A 16,591-nucleotide genomic window follows, 5' to 3' on the forward strand; every position below is an offset into this window, starting at 1 on the left:
TATGTCTGTTTCTTTGTCTCTGTCTTCTGTCTCTTGCCTTTCTGCTTGTTTCCTCTGCCTAATTCTCCGTGTCTTTGTCTTTTGGTCTCTGTTGCTGTGTCTTTCTCTTTCCCTATCTCCCTGTTTTATTCTCTCTCTGATCTCGAGAGACGTCTTACCTCTGGATTTTTAATACTCCTGACCCTCTCAGTAGATCCTGTCTGTAGCCCCCACTTCCCGCTGTGTGAGGCCCCAGGAAGGGGTGGGATGGGGTAGCCTCAGCCCCTGCTCAGGGCACTCCCTCTTTGCTCAGGGAACCCCACATTTCCTCTGTTTCCCAAAGAAGTTTATTTATTTATTAGTGTTAATTAATTAATTTATTTGATTGCACCGGGTCTTAGTTGAGGCAGGCGGGCTCCTTAATTGCAGCTCGCTGGCTCCTTAGTTGTGGCATGCAAACTCTTAGCTGCAGCATGCATGTGGGATCTAGTTCCCTGACCAGGGACCGAACCTGGGCCCCCTGCACTGGGAGCGCAGAGTCTTAACCACTGTGCCACCAGGGAATTCCCCCAAAGAAGTTTAGAGCTTTTCTGGTACAAGTGGGCCATGGAAAGGAGGTGGGAGCAGTAGTCACTGGAGGGGTGCATCCAGGCCTGGGCCTCCAGCTGGGATTTGGCTGTGGCAGAGCAGGGAGTGGCAGTCCTGGTGGGTGGCCTGTGCAAGGACATGTGGAGGTGGGGATGAGCTGTGTGTGTGATGGTAAAGAGCCCAGCACGGACCTCCTCCCCAGTGGCTGCTGCCTTCTTCCTGACCATGCGGGGAGTCCAAAGGTCTCCTCCTCCCAAAAAAAACAGAAAGCCTGGATGAGCATAGGCTCAGAGGACAGGGGACAGTCAGGAGTGGGGGAGCCCATTGGCACTGGAAAAAAAAAAAATAATACAAAAGACTGTACCTGAGTCATTCTTCACCCACCTGTTAGTGTTAGGTTCTCACACTCAAATGCTTCAGTGACCAGGTGAGTGACGCTAGAGGGAAGCAGGTGCAGGATAAGAAAATCAAAGTACAAAGGCGAGGATACGCAACCAGGGACATTCTGCTTAAGGAGTGGATGGAACAGAGAGGGAAATGTCCCCATTTTAAATAATAATATTTTTTATAACCACCCTGTGGGTCTGGTCCATGAGATATCAATTTTAATCTTCCAGGTTCAGCTCAAGTTGTATAAATGGGGAACAGGGGCTCCTTCTTGACCTGACCCCTCATGAGCTTCAGAAAGGGTCGAATTCCCACTGGTGCCCCATGGAGGATCAACCAATAGTGTCTACTCTACAGGAGTGCTGGTGGCGATTACATGAATCATTCTGTATGTCAAGTGCTTCGAACTTCACCTGGCATCTGGCAAGTGCTCAGTGATTGTTATCATAACCTGAGGGCTTCCTGGAAATGCCAAGCTCTGTGGTTGGTCAGATGGTGAGGGCAGAAGGCTAGATCTTGTTCTTCACCTGATCTTCTTCACCTGGGGGCCAGACTCTTTCCCCTTCAATGGGACAGTGAGAAACACTTAGCACAGGGACCTTGGCAGGGAGGGGTGTCAGACTGTGAGAGGCTCAAAGCTCCACAGAGGGAAGATGGTTGCACAACTTTGTACTAAAACCCACTGAATTGTACACTTTAAATGGGTGAGTTGTAGAGAACAAATGTATGGACACCAAGGGGGGAAAGGAGGGGTGGTGGTGGGATGAATTGGGAGACTGGGATTGACATGTATACACTAATATGTATAAAACAGGTAACTAATAAGAACCTGCTGTATAGCACAGGGAATCTACTTTGCTGTACAGTAGAAACTAACACAACATTGTAAACAACTATACCCCAATTAAAAAAATAGTAATAAATGGGTGAGTTGTATGGTAGGTGAATTGTAGCTCAATGAAGTGGTTAAAAAGAAAAAGAAACTCTACAAAGGGAGTCAAGAAGTGACCCTTCAGCTAATACAGGGACCCTGGCCCAAACACTGACCTGTCATTCATTCATTCAACAATATTTTCTATATAATATCTGCTTTGTAATAAGTGAGTGTTGAGAACACAAACTTTAGCCCAGCCTTAAGAGGTAGGAGCTAGGGAGGGCTCGTGGAGAAGATGTCTGAGCTGAGACCTGAACAATATGGGGAAATGAGCCAGACAAAGCAGTGGAGGAGGGTGTTCCAGGTGGAGGGAACAGCATCAGCAAAGGCCTGCAGGTAAGGAAGGCAAATATCCTTTAAATGCCCCCTCCCCTTTCTTTTGTATGTCAGCCCTTGTGTTGGACAATGCTGCTGACATTTTTCGTGCCCAAGGAATCCCTGGTCCCTGCCTTCATGGAGCTCCAGTGAGGGACAAAGATGCATTGCCAGGGCTTCCCTGGTGGCGCAGTGGTTGAGAGTCCGCCTGCTGATGCAGGGGACGCGGGTTCGTGTCCCGGTCCGGGAAGATCCCACATGCCGCGGAGCGGCTGGGCCCATGAGCCATGGCCGCTGAGCCTGCGCATCCGGAGCCTGTGCTCCGCAACAAGAGAGGCCACAACAGTGAGAGGTCCGCATACCGCAAAAAAAAAAAAAAAAAAGATTCATTGCCAGACATGACCATTTGTGCTGGGATGGGAGAGGCACAGGAGAGGGGTCGGGGCTGGGATAGGGAAGATCAGAGGTTGTGGGGTTCCAGAGGAGGCACCTGAGCCAGTCTGAGAGAACATCAGGGAAGGCTTCCTGGAGGAAGAGCTAGCGTTCTGAACAGTCTCTGTTCAAAGATCCCTTTGAGAATCTGTTGAAAGCTCTGGACATTCACAGAAGAAAAGCACACGAACGTTGTAGGCAATTCCCAAATACTCCCATTCCCTCAAGCGCCTGTGCCTGGGCTGCCGGTAGTTATCCCATTACCCTCCACAACCATCTTGCTGTATAAATGTCCCAGGAATGGGGACTGGGATAGCCAACACTGCTGGAAAACTTTGAGTTGGAATTTCAGTATCCTGGGTGTGGGGTGGGGTTTTGAGAGCCCCAAACTTCCCTCTCACCCCGCGCCGGGACTGGAGGGTGTGCCAAAGAGCTAGCTTTTTCCTGCCTACATCCTCCTCACTAGCCTCTAGCCCCGGCGCTGTGGGGTCCTTGGCACGTGCCGGGACCAGCGCGTTCTCCTCTGGAATGTCCAGAGGGAAATAGTCCATACTGTCACCACGCTCGCCAGACAAGCGCCGCAGCGCTCCCTGACGGTCACGGAGCAAGCGCGTCCCAAGCCGCCCGCGCCCCCTAGTGGCTGATGCTTATACAGTCAACAGCGTGCACCGACCTCCGGTTCCAGCCTTTGGTCTGCTGACTGCAGTCTTCATCGTCGCCGTCAACGTCATTTTCTTCTTCTTCTTCACCACCACCACCACCATCATCATCATCATCATAGGTAATACATAAATAGTGCATCCTATGTGCCAGGCACTGTGCTGCTTTATACATGTTACCTCATTTAATCCTCACATCAGCCCTATGAAATGGGTTCTGTTACATTTGCATTTTCCTCATTTCAAGCACAGAGAGGTAAGGAAACTACTCACCCAAGATCACACAACTACTAAGTGTCAGAGCCTGGATTGAACCTAGGCAATTTGTCTCCAGAGTTCATTTTCTGAACAGTTCAAAAATAATCATGAAGCGAAGTAATATGATGGCTTGGGATTGCTTCAAACAGCTGTGTGTTAGAGTGGAAAGAACCTGGGTCCCTGGATCACCACGTTGCCAGCCTGGATCATTTCACCTGTGGGTATTATGTGAGAGAGTATTATGTGAGAATAAACTTTTTTACTTAAGTCATCATATTTTGAAGTGTCTTTGTGGTAGCGATTCAGCTTTTATCCTAAAACAAGGGCACCAGAATCACCTGGAGGGCTTGTTAAAAGGCAGATGGCTGGGCTCCACGCCCAGTAAGTCTGGAGTAGGGACCTAGCTGATCCCACAGGAAGACTCCAGGCCTGGCCAATGAGTGAATCCCTCCCCTTGGCCTTTGCAGTTGGTTCAGGATTGGGCGTGTCCCTGAAGTCGGACCAATGAGAGTCAGTCCTGGAACCATTGCGGGGTTGTTGGGGAGGGCCCTCGTAGACTCGCCGTGCTGGAAGGGCTTAGGCCTGGAGCACTGGGGGCTCCCCTGAGGGAAGAGTAGTCTGAAAGTGAAGCCAACACAAGGGAAAACAGGGCTGGGAGATGAACAGAGAGACTGTTCCTGACGTATATCATCTGTGCCTCTGGGTCCAGTGAATCCCCAAAATGTTTCAGGAAGTTGACATTTTCCTTTACATCCTACATCAAATCTATCAGCAAATTCTGTCAACTCTACCTATAAAAGATGTCCTGTCCTGCATTTTTTAAGCAAAGTATAGTTATGTACAATATTATATGTTACAGAGGTACAATATAGTGATTCACAATTTTAAAAGGCTCTACTTCATTTATAGTTATTATAAAAATATAGGCTGTATTCCCTGTGTTGTACAATATATCCTCTTGTCCTGTATTGGAAGAAAAGTTATGCTATAAATTAGAACATTATTGGGTCAATGACAAAACTGGAATACAAATAGTAGAGTAAGAAACTTTTGCATGTTAATGTTAAATTTATGAACGTTAGTCATTGTACTGTGGTTATGTAAAAGAACATCTATATTCTTAGAAAATGCACACTGAACTATTTAGGAGTAGAAGGCCATGTGTATGTATCTTAGCTTCAAATTATACAAATTCCCTTCCCCCCACAAACATAACAGAGCAAAATTTTTTAAAAATACTTGTTTATTTATTTATCTGGCTGCGCTGGGTCTTAGTTGCGGCATCTAGTTCCCTGACCAGAGATTGAACCCATGCCCCCTCCACTGGGAGCGTGGAGTCTTAAACACTGGACCACCAGGAAGTCTCCAGAGCAAATGTTAAAGAGGGTAAAAATGTTAACAAGAAATGAACCTGAGTAAAAAGTATATGAATGTTCTTTATGCTATTCTTAGTCTTGCAAATGTGTGTAAATTTGAATTGATCTCCAAAAAAAAAGGTTAAAAAAATTTTTTTGAGATCTAAAATTCTGGACTACAATATCAATATAAGTAGAACTGGGGAGATAAAGTGCTCTATGATCCAGGTAGTGTTTGGTCTGAAGATTAAACTTTTTTTTTTTTTTTTTCGGTACGCGGGCCTCTCCTGTTGCGGAGCACAGGCTCCACGGCATGTGGGATCTTCCCGGACCGGGGCACGAACCCGTGTCCCCTGCATCGGCAGGCGGACTCTCAACCACTGTGCCACCAGGGAAGCCCTAAACTTTTAATTAAACTTCAGATCTGATTTTTTACAGTGTGCATGATAAAGTTTCAAGGATTACTACTGAAAGAATAGAAATGGTGCCTAGATTCCAAATTAGTGGAGGGAAAAGGAAGAGTGAGAAAACACAAGACAAAACAAACAAACAAAAACCGCGGTCACTTCAAAGAAGCCTTAGTGAGGGTGGGGGGGAAGCATAGCAAAAAATGGGGACAATAAAATCACACAGTATGATGGTTGGAGTGAATAAAATATATCACTAATCACACAGAGAAAAATTGTATTCTGAGCCTAAACACTTCCGGTGACCCGTGTCCCACCCTCCTCCCCAGGCTTCCTGCTCCCACCGCTGCCCCCCTCCCCAGTCCCTTTCTCAAGCAGCTAGAGAGACTCTGAACACCCACGTCAGATCCAGTCCCTCCCCTGCTCCGTCTCACTCAGAGTAAAAGCTGGAGCCCCCTCTGTAGCCCATACGACTCGGCACCATCTGCTTCTGGTTTCGTCCCCCCTTCTCCTCCCCGCTTAGTCCTCTCCAGGCACATGGATCTCCTTATTGTTTCTCTGAAGCACCAGACATGTTCTCACCTCAGGACCTTTACACTGGGCGTTCCCTCTGCCTGGGGGACTCTTTCCACTTGACTCACTCCCTCGCCACCAATAGAGAATGGATAAATAAACTGGGTACAGCCACACAGCGGGATCTGCTATGAGAACAACCTATGACTACACGTGGTTACAAGAGTGAGTCTCACACTGCGTTGAGTGGAAAAAGCCAGATACTCGAGATAATATATATTCTGCTTCTATTTACTTCAAATTCAGGACAGGATAAAACAGTCTCTGCCGTCAGAAGTCAAAATGAGGGTGACCCTGATGGGAGGGCAGATGCGCTGAAAGGAGCCAAACTGCTTCTTGGTCTGGGCGCTGGTGACCGAGGTGCATTCAACTGGCGGAAATTCACCCTGCTGAACACTTACAGTCTGTACTGTTTTGCATGCACGTCGACTTCAATAAACAGCTTCAAGAAACAAAACAAACGAAAAGAAAATGGAATGAACCTCCGTGTTCCCACCACCCAACTTAAGAAACAAGACATTTCAGGCCCTCAGGCCTCTCTCTCCCAACACAACGTGCTTTTATACCCGCACGCCCTGCCCCGCCGCCTCAGTTCCCTTCTTCAGCGTACTAAGCGCATCTTCCCACTCAGAACTCAGGCAGCGAGCGGGCCGGGGCCAGGGCACAGGGCCGGGGCGGGGATGTATGCGGAGGGGGTCTTGTAAAGGGAGAAGGAGGGATGGGATTTCTGAATCCCATCCAGGCAGCGGGAAGTAATGCTCCTGCGATACCCTTGCCCTTAGTACTGATGGGGTGGGGGGGTCGTTTTGCAGCGTGGCCCCCAAGTGCTCAGGGCCCAATGTCTGGACGGTGGGACTCAGCGCTGAGACTCCCTGTAAAGTAGCCACTGGAAATGCAACCTGCTTGCATGCACGCTCTCTCTTGGTTTCTCTCTGTGTCTCTCTTTCCCAATCTCTCTCTCTCCTCAAGGAGAAAAAAACTCACAATTATTTACATGAAGTTTTATTGCATCAGACTGTAACCAAAGGATCCAAGTTCCAACTTTGAATCTTTCAATAAACTTTGAATAAATAGCAATGCTACTTTTTTTTTCTTTTTTGTACTGTAGTATTTATTTTTAAATTCTTTTTTATTGGCATGATTATATATATATGAGGTCCGAGAACAGTTCAGCCTTTGCATCTCTTTTCTGGCCATTAATATTGTTTATTTCATTTCCTGATTATTATGGGAAATAATTTTTTAAAAATAAATTTATTTATTTATTTACTTATTTTTGGCTGTGTTGGGTCTTTGTTGCTGTGCACAAGCTTTCTTTAGTTGTGGTGAGTGGGGGCTAATCTTCGTTGCGGTGCGCGGGCTTCTCACTGTCGTGGCTTCTCGTTGTGGAGCACGGGCTCTAGACGCGCAGGCTTCAGTAGTTGTGGCACGTGGGCTCAGTAGTTGTGGCTTGCGGGCTCTAGAGCTCAGGCTCAGTAGTTGTAGCACACAGGCTTAGTTGCTCCGCGGCATGTGGGATCTTCCCAGGCCAGGGCTCGAACCCATGTCCCTTGCATTGGCAGGCAGATTCTTAACCACTGCGCCACCAGGGAAGCCCGGACATAATATTGTATAGGGAATGGAGGCACTTGGCAGGTCTCTGTGATATCCAGGGACACACCAGAGGGTGTGGTGACATTTAGGAAGCTGGGGGCTGGGGGGAGGGTGCTGAGGGGACCAGGTGACCCAAGGGAAGGCTGGAGGCCAGGCAAGCACCCAGATGGGACAGGCCCTGTGGACTCTGGGCTGGAGGAGGGGGGTGAATTCCAGTCCCACGGAAAGTAGAAACTACAGAATGTAGAGTCATGTTGGCTGTGAGGGCGAGGGAGGAGAGGATATAAGGAGGACATGGCTGCTCTGTGCAGGCCTGGTGCCCGGACAAGGAGATGGCTCAGCCTGGGGGGCTGTGAATAAACAAGGAAGGGCAGGTCAGACTAAGCACTGCTATCACTGAGAGCTTCCTGGGCACCCTTCCTTACTCACTGGGTCCTCACAGCACCTACCTTACAGATGAGGAAACTGCCTCTCCAAGACAGGAAGACCCCCAAGCCAGAGAGCAGGACTGGAGCCCAGGTCTCCTACCTAACCCTTGCTTTGAAATCTTAGATAACTTCAGGGCTTCAACCACCTCCGATTACTGCTTTTCTCCTCCCATTAGAAAAAAAGAAAAAATACAGAAACACAAAAACCAAACACACTTGATTACAAAGCCTGAGGGAATTTTTGGAGTGACAGAACTGCCATGAATCCTGCTGTGGCGGTGGTTATACAATTTTATGCATTTATTAAAATTCATAAAACGGTGTACACATACACACACCCATGGATGACTTTTACTGTTTGTAAATAAGAATATTTTTTAAAAAACAAACAGTGAATGTACTTTGTCTGTATCTCAATTCAAAGAGAACCACCATAAAGAGATGTTTTTGAGACAGATGGGGGAAACCTGAATAAGGACTGGCTGTGAGATGATATTTAAAATTTTGTTAATTTTGTTAGATGTGATAAGGCTTTGGAGTTATATAAGGAAATGCAGCCCCCCCGTTTACTTTGATGTTCATTGTGGTATTTAAGAATGGACATGATGTCCATCACTTGTATTTTTTTTTTCAGTATTTCCAAATAGAGGGGAAAGGTGATAAAATAGCATAATGTTGACAGTTCTTGAAGCTGAGTGATGGGCCCATGTGAGTTTATTGTCTCTCTGCTTTTGGTAGCTGTTTGGAAATGTTCATGACCTAAGTTAAAATTTTCGAAAATAAGATTAAAAAGAAGAGTTCGTTGTTGGTTAAGCACAATTTGGAAAATACAGAAAACTAGAAAGACAAAAATACCTCTTCCCCAATCCCACATCACTACTGTAGTTAACATTTTGATGTATTTCCTTTCAGCCTTTTCTATTTTATTCAGGCTTGAAAAGTGGTGTGTGTGTGTGTGTGTGTGTGTGTGTGTGTGTGTTTTACATAACTGTGTGAGCAAATTGTTTATATAGTCCTGCTTTTTCCCTTCTTAAAACATAAGCTGTTCCCTTGTTAAAACATCTTTGCATAAACACAATCTCTAATGTTTGCAGGGTGTTTACTCAACAGGGCAGCGTTGCCAGACATTGAAGCTGTTTCCAATTTCCTCCCATTATAAATAATGCCTCGATCCACATCCTTGTGCGTCCCAGTGGTGGGATTGCTGGGCCAAAGGGTGCGGATCCCCTGGCAACTCACAGTCAAAATCTCCGTAGTGTTTCTGCCTGACCCGAAGCTGAAATGACCTCATACGGTTAAAGTGAGATTTCACTGCTATTTGTTATTTCCTGAAGGTTTGATTCATGACTAGAGTTCATAAGAGGGTTTTTTTTCTTCCCCCAGTTGTAGGAAACAGAAATCCATTCACGCTAGCACATGCCAAAAGGGGGTTGCGTCAGTTGGCAAGTAAAGCTAATATTCAGCTTTTTAAAACTAAAACAATAAAACAGCCAGGTATTTTACCAGCAAAATGGGTTTATTTGGGAATAGCAGAGAATTACAATTTGGGACATGGACTCTATGGTAAAGCACAAGCAAGTGGGGAGAACAAAGGAGAGGGACATTCTTTTATAGAGGAGAAGGGAGAGTTGGGAGGGTCTGTTATAAACCGAGTCCAGTGGAAGAAACTGGGAGCTTGAAGTTTAATCGCTTTTCTTTGGCTGAGCTGTAACAGCCTCCTTTTAGTGGCTGGATCGCTGCTGGGCAAGAAGAAATTCTTCCTTCCTCCTGATGGGTAGTAAGGCAGTAACCTTCTTCCTGTTGAAAACAGAAAGGTACATCTCTTCCTGTCCGGTCTATAATTGCCCTAGAGAGGCAGGGCATGACAGCTCTCCCTTCTGGCCGCCCAACTTCATTTTAAATGAGGCTTCTGTTTATTAATTTTCACAGCTTGGACAAGCTATCTTGCTACATTGATTGTTGAGATACTAAATTATTTCTGTATTGGTTGGTAAATCATGCTTCCTCGAGATCTGCACATTTTCCACACTGTGACCACTCTAATTTCCCCTTCACCCCACTTCCCAGACCTCCCAATACAGGGGAGGAAAAAGCCTTAATATCAGGCACAGCAATGAAGCCTGCTGATCGCTCAGTGCCCAAATCACTGGTTGTTAAATATTTTGATTAATCTTGGACACAAGCAACAGAAAAGCTGACTCAGATGGCTTAAACTGTAAAGGAAATTTGTAACTGGAAATTCCACACTTGGCTGGCGTCAGCTAAAACTGACACATCTGTTCAGCAGTGTCACCAAGGACTCCATTTCTTCTCATCCCTCCGCCCCACCTTTTCCAGCGGCAGTTCCCAAGATAGCTGCCAGCAGCCTTTGGGCCAGAGGGACCCTCATTCATATCCCCCAGGTAAAGGGGAGCACCTTTGTCTCAGATTTCCCCAGCAAAGTAATAAGGCTGACTCTGACTGTCCAGCTGAGGTCACACGGCCGTGCCAGAGCCAATCACTGTGGCCTGGGGTGCACCCAAATGCCCAGACTGGCTGAGCCAAGTCACATGTTCCTCGACAGTAATGCCCTTTGCTTGAAGCCACAGCTGAGGTTCAAGTTCCGTTTTTATCCAATTCCCGATGTCCTCCCTGCCTTGCTTCCCGTAAAACGGAGATAGTAATGACATTCACTTCCTAGGGTTGCTGTGAGGATTAAATGAGTTCATTAATGCCAAGCACTTAGAATGGTGCTCATACACAGAAAGCACTTAAGTATTAGCTGCTGTTATTGTCAACAGATGCTTATTCTCAGCTCTCCAGGCTGCAATTCTCTGCAAGTTCCTTATTTTCTGTACTCCACCCTCTTTCTAGTTACCACTGCTAGATAACAAATCTCTCCAAAACACGGTGGCTTAAAGCAACAACAGTAAGCCTTTTATCTCTCACCATGTCTGTGGTCAGATATTTGGGAAGGGTCCAGCTGGGCAGTTCTGCCTTGGGATCCCATATGGATGTAATTAGTTGGTGGCTGAAGCTGGGACAGTGGGGTGTCCCAGTTGAGGTACCAGCTGGGGGTGTGTGGGCAGCTCTCTCTCTCTCCTTGTACTCACAGGGCTTCTCCATGTGGTCTCTCCGTGTGGGCTGGTTTGGGCTTCCTCTAATCATGGTGGCCTCAGGGCAGTCAAAGTTCTTGCATGGCAGCTCTGGTCTTCAGTGTCTCTGTTTAACGAAAGAGGCAGAAAGAGCCTCACCTCTTCTGATCTAGCCTTGGGAATCATGCAGCATCACTTCTGCAATATGCTACTGGTTATAAGCAACTCACAAGCCTGCTCAGATCCAAAAAGAGGGCAGGCAAATCCCCCTTCTCATGAGAAAATGACAGTGAACTAGGCGAAAAACGTCCTGGTAATATTATGAAAATAATTTTAACTTTGTGCACAAAAGGTCTTGGAGACTCCCAGGGTACCCTGGACCAAACTTTGAGACCTGTTCTAAAGGCATGTATAAGCCTGGGATGGCTAGACATTCAAAACGTGCTGCAGTGTACAGGACAATGCAGCCTCAAATGTCCAAAGGGCCCCTGTGGATGGATTGGTATCTCTTTGATCCAGTTATCTGGGACCTGGAGCAGGGTCTCTTGCGTATAAACAGGGTTGGGGTGTGTGTGGTGGGGGAGGCATCTCAACTACAATGTTCAACTTGGTACTAAATGCTGGAAACTGGGAGTTCCCTGGTGGCCTACCGGTTAGAATTCTAGGGTTTCACCGTGGGGCCCGGGTTCAATCCCTGGTTGGGAAACTGAGATCTCGCAAGCCATGCGGTGCAGCCAAATAAATAAATAAATAAATATTGCAAAACTCAGACATACAAAGAGACTCTGGAGCTACTGCCTGGGTTCTAATTCCCACTCCATCACTTCCTTGCTGTGCAACTCTGGGCAAGTTCCTTAACTCTGTGGCTCAATCAGGAAAATGGAGACAATAACAGTATCCACCTCCCAAGGGTTATTATGAGTTACCTTGGCTCATAGTAAGTGTTACAAGAGTGTTTTCTCTGAGTATTACTGTTACTCCAGTGACCATTCACATCCAAGAGGCCATCGATGGTAAGATGGGTTGTTACTTCAAATCACCAGGAGAGAAAAAAAAAACTGCCAGTTAAACTATGACCCACAAGCGTTGTAAGCTGCATTCTGATTTCAGAGGTGTTAACAAGTAGGGGAGGAAGGGGTCAATAAAATATGGTTTTATTGTGTGCACATGTGCACGGAAGAATTTAGCAGTAAGGACGTCCACCATGGCACTGTTTATAGCAGCAAATCATGCTCAAACTCCCACAACCACGGATCAATCACACTAGTTATGGGGCAGCCACAAAATGTGAATGAAGGCTTTTTCAAAGATTGTTCCAAAACTTTTTTTTTTGCGGTACGCGGGCCTCTCGCTGTTGTGGCCTCTCCCGTTGCGGAGCACAGGCTCCGGACGCGCAAGCTCAGCGGCCATGGCTCACGGGCCCAGCCACTCCGCGGCATGCAGGATCCTCCCGGACCGGGGCACGAACCCGCATCCCCTGCATCGGCAGGTGGACTCTCAACCACTGCGCCCCCAGGGAAGCCCCACGTTGTTTGTTTAAAAAAAAAAATTGCAGGAAAAGTATAAGGGATATCCACATATTCTTGATACAGATTCACCAGTTTTAACAATTAGCTCTCTCTCTCTCTTTCTAGATACATAGATATAGATACAGATATTGATAGAAAGTGAGAGTGAGATGACTAATTGTTAAAAACTGGTGACTATATATCGATAGCTATGTATATAGATATCTATAGGTAGAGAGTTGTAAATAGAAAAAGGTCTATTGGAGAATTGCTTGCAGTCATTTTGTGACATTTCACCCTTACTATTTCAGCAGACATCTCGTAAGAGCAAGGACATTCTCCTTCACAAGCACAATACCATTATCACACCAGGAAACTTTAAGATTAATATAATACTATAAGTCCATATGCAAATTACCCTAACTGACCCACTAAGGTCCTTGACTTGATATCTTGATTTTATCTCCTCATCACTCTCTCCCCTTCCCATTGCTCCTGCCCTAGACTAGGTCATCATCACTCCCCCACACTGACCCTCACCCTTGCTGGCGACCACATAATCCATTCTCCTCGTGGCAGTCAGAGTGAACCTTTACACAATGTAAATCAGATCATGTCACCCCCCTGCTGAAAATTTCCAATGGGTTCCCGTCCTTCTTAGACCAGAAGACAAACTCTTGCCATGGCTTCCAACCATTAAATCACATATCTACTTGCTTATTTCTTTTTTTTAATCCTCTCATTAGAATATCAACTCCAACAAAGAGAGATGTTTTCTTTTTCCCCCCACTGCTATATCCCTAGGGCCTAGAACAGTAGCTGGCACAGGTGTTCAATACATTTTTTTTTTTTGGTGGTACGCGGGCCTCTCACTGTTGTGGCCTCTCCCGTTGCGGAGCACAGGCTCCGGACGCGCAGGCTCAGCGGCCACGGCTCATGGGCCCAGCCGCTCCGCGGCATGTGGGATCTTCCCGGACAGGGGCACGAACCCGTGTCTCCTGCATCGGCAGGCGGACTCTCAACCACTGCACCACCAGGGAAGCCCCAATACATATTTTTGAATGAAGGAATGAGCGAGCAAATATATCTTCCCATTAGCCATCGCCCCAACCAGACTGTGGTCCCCGAGGGCAGGGCCTGTGTGTGTCATTGTGTATCCTCAGCACTCAGCACCTGATAGAAGCAAGTATTCCGAAAATGCTTGTAAAATGAAGAAAGGAATACATAATGAAGGGAAGTAATCAGTGATTGCCTGGGGCTGAGGCTGGGAATGGGAATGGGAATTGACTGCAAGTGGGCACAAGAGGTCTTTTTAGGGTGACGTTAATGTTCTAAAATTGGATTGTAAAAAATAAATTTAAAAAAAAATGGGATTGTGATGATGGCTGTACAACCCTGCAGAAACAATCACTCAGCATCATTACATCACTTAAAACAGGTGAATTTTATGATATGTAGAATACACCTCAACAAAACTGTTAAACAAAACTAAGCAAAATATGTGTGAGGGACTAAATGAATTCTCCCCAGGAGGTGCCCTGCAGGTCGTCTGAACCTTACTCTGTGCTGCCCTGGGCGATGCTGGGGACACAGTGGTGACTAAGACAGCTCTTGTCCCTGGCTTCACAGGCCCAGTGACAGCCCAGAGGGTCAGGGCCAGAATGGATGGAGGAGACACAGGCACAGGGGTCAGGGCCAGGATAGGGGAAGCACAGGGGGGACAGCGGAGATCCAGATGGGAGGAATCAGGGAGCACTTCCTAGCGGAGTGAACGCCTGAGCCAGACCCTGAAGGATGATGTTGTCCATGACTGTGACGCTAGTTCTTTTTTTTTTCTTTTGCGGTACGCGGGCCTCTCACTGTTGTGGCCTCTCCCGTTGCGGAGCACAGGCTCCGGACGCGCAGGCTCAGCGGCCATGGCTCACGGGCCCAGCCACCCCGCGGCATGTGGGATCTTCCCGGACTGGGGCACGAACCCCCGTCCCCTGCATCAGCAGGCGTACTCTCAACCACTGCGCCACCAGGGAAGGCCTAGTTTTGTTTTGTTTTGTTTTGTTTTGTTTTTTCAAACACTTTTTCTACCTTAGCATAGGTCTGGCGGGTCTCTGCTGCAGCCCACGAATCCGGCCATTCCGCGGGTTCTGGAGGACAGGGCCACACGGGGGCGCTGTTCTACTGCGCCCGGGGAGACTCTACCGTGATCCTTTTGGTCTTGCAGGAGCCCGAGGTCCGAGCGGCGCCTTGAGGGCGGGGGGTTGTTTGTCGGCGGAATGTTTCCGGAGAGACAAGAGGCAACAAGGGCGGCGAGTGGCCCTTCGTAGGGTGGCGGAAGCACCCCCGGGGAGCAGCAGATCGCCAGTGGGGCGGCGTCTGTTCTTGGTCCCCAGGAGGCCGCAGCGCGGAGCTTTCCAAAGAGCTCCGGAAAAGGGCGGGGCGCTAAGCGCAGTCTGGCGTGGAAGGTTCCAAAACAGTCCTCGCCGCCCGGGGTGGTTCCTGGAGAGGAGGCGCCTGGGGGGCGGAGCTTTCCAAAGTGAACCAGGAAGGGGGCGCTGCAGCCGCCTGTGGACGTCGCCCTAAGCAAGCTCTCCGGGGGGGCGGGGGGGGGCGTGCATCACGTGGTGTTAGGTGGGACGAGGCCACTGGGTTGGGCTGGTGCGTTAACTCCGCGTCCTCGGGTCTATTCTAAGAGAGCCGAAGCTTGGGGGAAGTGAGAGTGGGAGGTTAATCCCAGATCCATGGTCTCTGTGGAGAGGGAAGCGCCGTGAAGAGCGAGAGTTTCCATCGGGCGTGGGAGGGAAAATGGGGAAACTGGCTAAGAGGAGTCCGTGGGAGGTCCTCGGGAGATAAGGGATCCGTGGAGCTCCGCGGGCCCAAAACATCTGCTTCTACGGAGATTGGTGTGCGTGGGGGGGAGGGGGGTTACGGAGGGGTGTCTGAGAAAGACTGCTCTGAGCACAGCGAAGAATGGTTTTGTGTAAAGATCAGCCTCTGGCATGGAAGATGGTCTTGACTCTGTCCCTTATGTTCTGTGTGCTGCGTGGCCTGTTTCTCCATGAGACCAGTAGTTCGAATCATATCCAAGTCCTAGGCCTTTTCTGCCCCTCTCACTCGCCAGCGGTTTGTAGCGGTGAATTGCTGAGATTGCCTCTTCTCTGGCCTTGTGCCTGAACACAAAGTGACCGAGACAGCCCCAGACCCACCCCTCACTGACAGTCCAGTGGGGGGCCAGATAGTGACAGCCCAGAATGGGTCAGGCCTGGGCTGGGGGAAACAGAGAGGCGTTAGGGCCAGGATGCGGGAAGCACAGGGCCCTGTAGGATCAGCAGAGGGCTCCTGACTCAGCCTGATGGGTCATAGAGCTTTGAAAGGATTGGATGGGGGCGGGGCCTTGGAAGAGGCTCCACTTCTAAGAAGGGGAGATATTTGAGCTGAGGCCTGAAGAATGAGTAGCATCCTATGAAGTGTTAAAAGAGAGGTGACACAGATCTATATGTGACTCATCTGTATGAAATGGCATCCAGGACATTCTATTATTGGGGGACAATAAAGCAAACTGCAATCCAAAAAAAAAAAAAAAAAAAGGAATGAGTAGCATTCTTCTGGGAGACGGTGCAGTGTCAGGAATGGGTGTTTCAGGCAGAGGAAATGACATCTGCAAAGGCTTGGATTAAGAAAGCGTGGCTCTTTTCAAGCAGAGTCCTTTGCTTGCTCCCTGGGGACACTCTTGCTGCCCTGGTGAGCCATCTGTCACAGGTCCCCTAGTCCAGGATCCAGCCAGTTGATGGCCTGTAATGTAAACCCTTGAGGGCAGACCCTAGGCTTGTTCCCTCATGGCCTGGTGGTTCAGTGACTGGCCTTGAGGTCGACCAGAAGCTGGGCTTGAATCCCAGCTCCCCAACTAGTCAGATGTGTGACCTTGGGTAAGTGACTCAACTTCCTGATCTGTCAAATGGGGATATAATATTGGGGTTCACGAAACCAATCTCATCATTTTAGAGAGCTATAAAGAATTAAATATATAATTTATATATTATATATTTTAAAATATATAACTTTGTAGATTCTATCAAGGAACCCAAGAAACAACAGAGAGACTTAAAA

Source organism: Hyperoodon ampullatus (genome assembly GCF_949752795.1).
Source record: "Hyperoodon ampullatus genome assembly, chromosome: 18".
NCBI lineage: Eukaryota > Metazoa > Chordata > Mammalia > Artiodactyla > Ziphiidae > Hyperoodon > Hyperoodon ampullatus.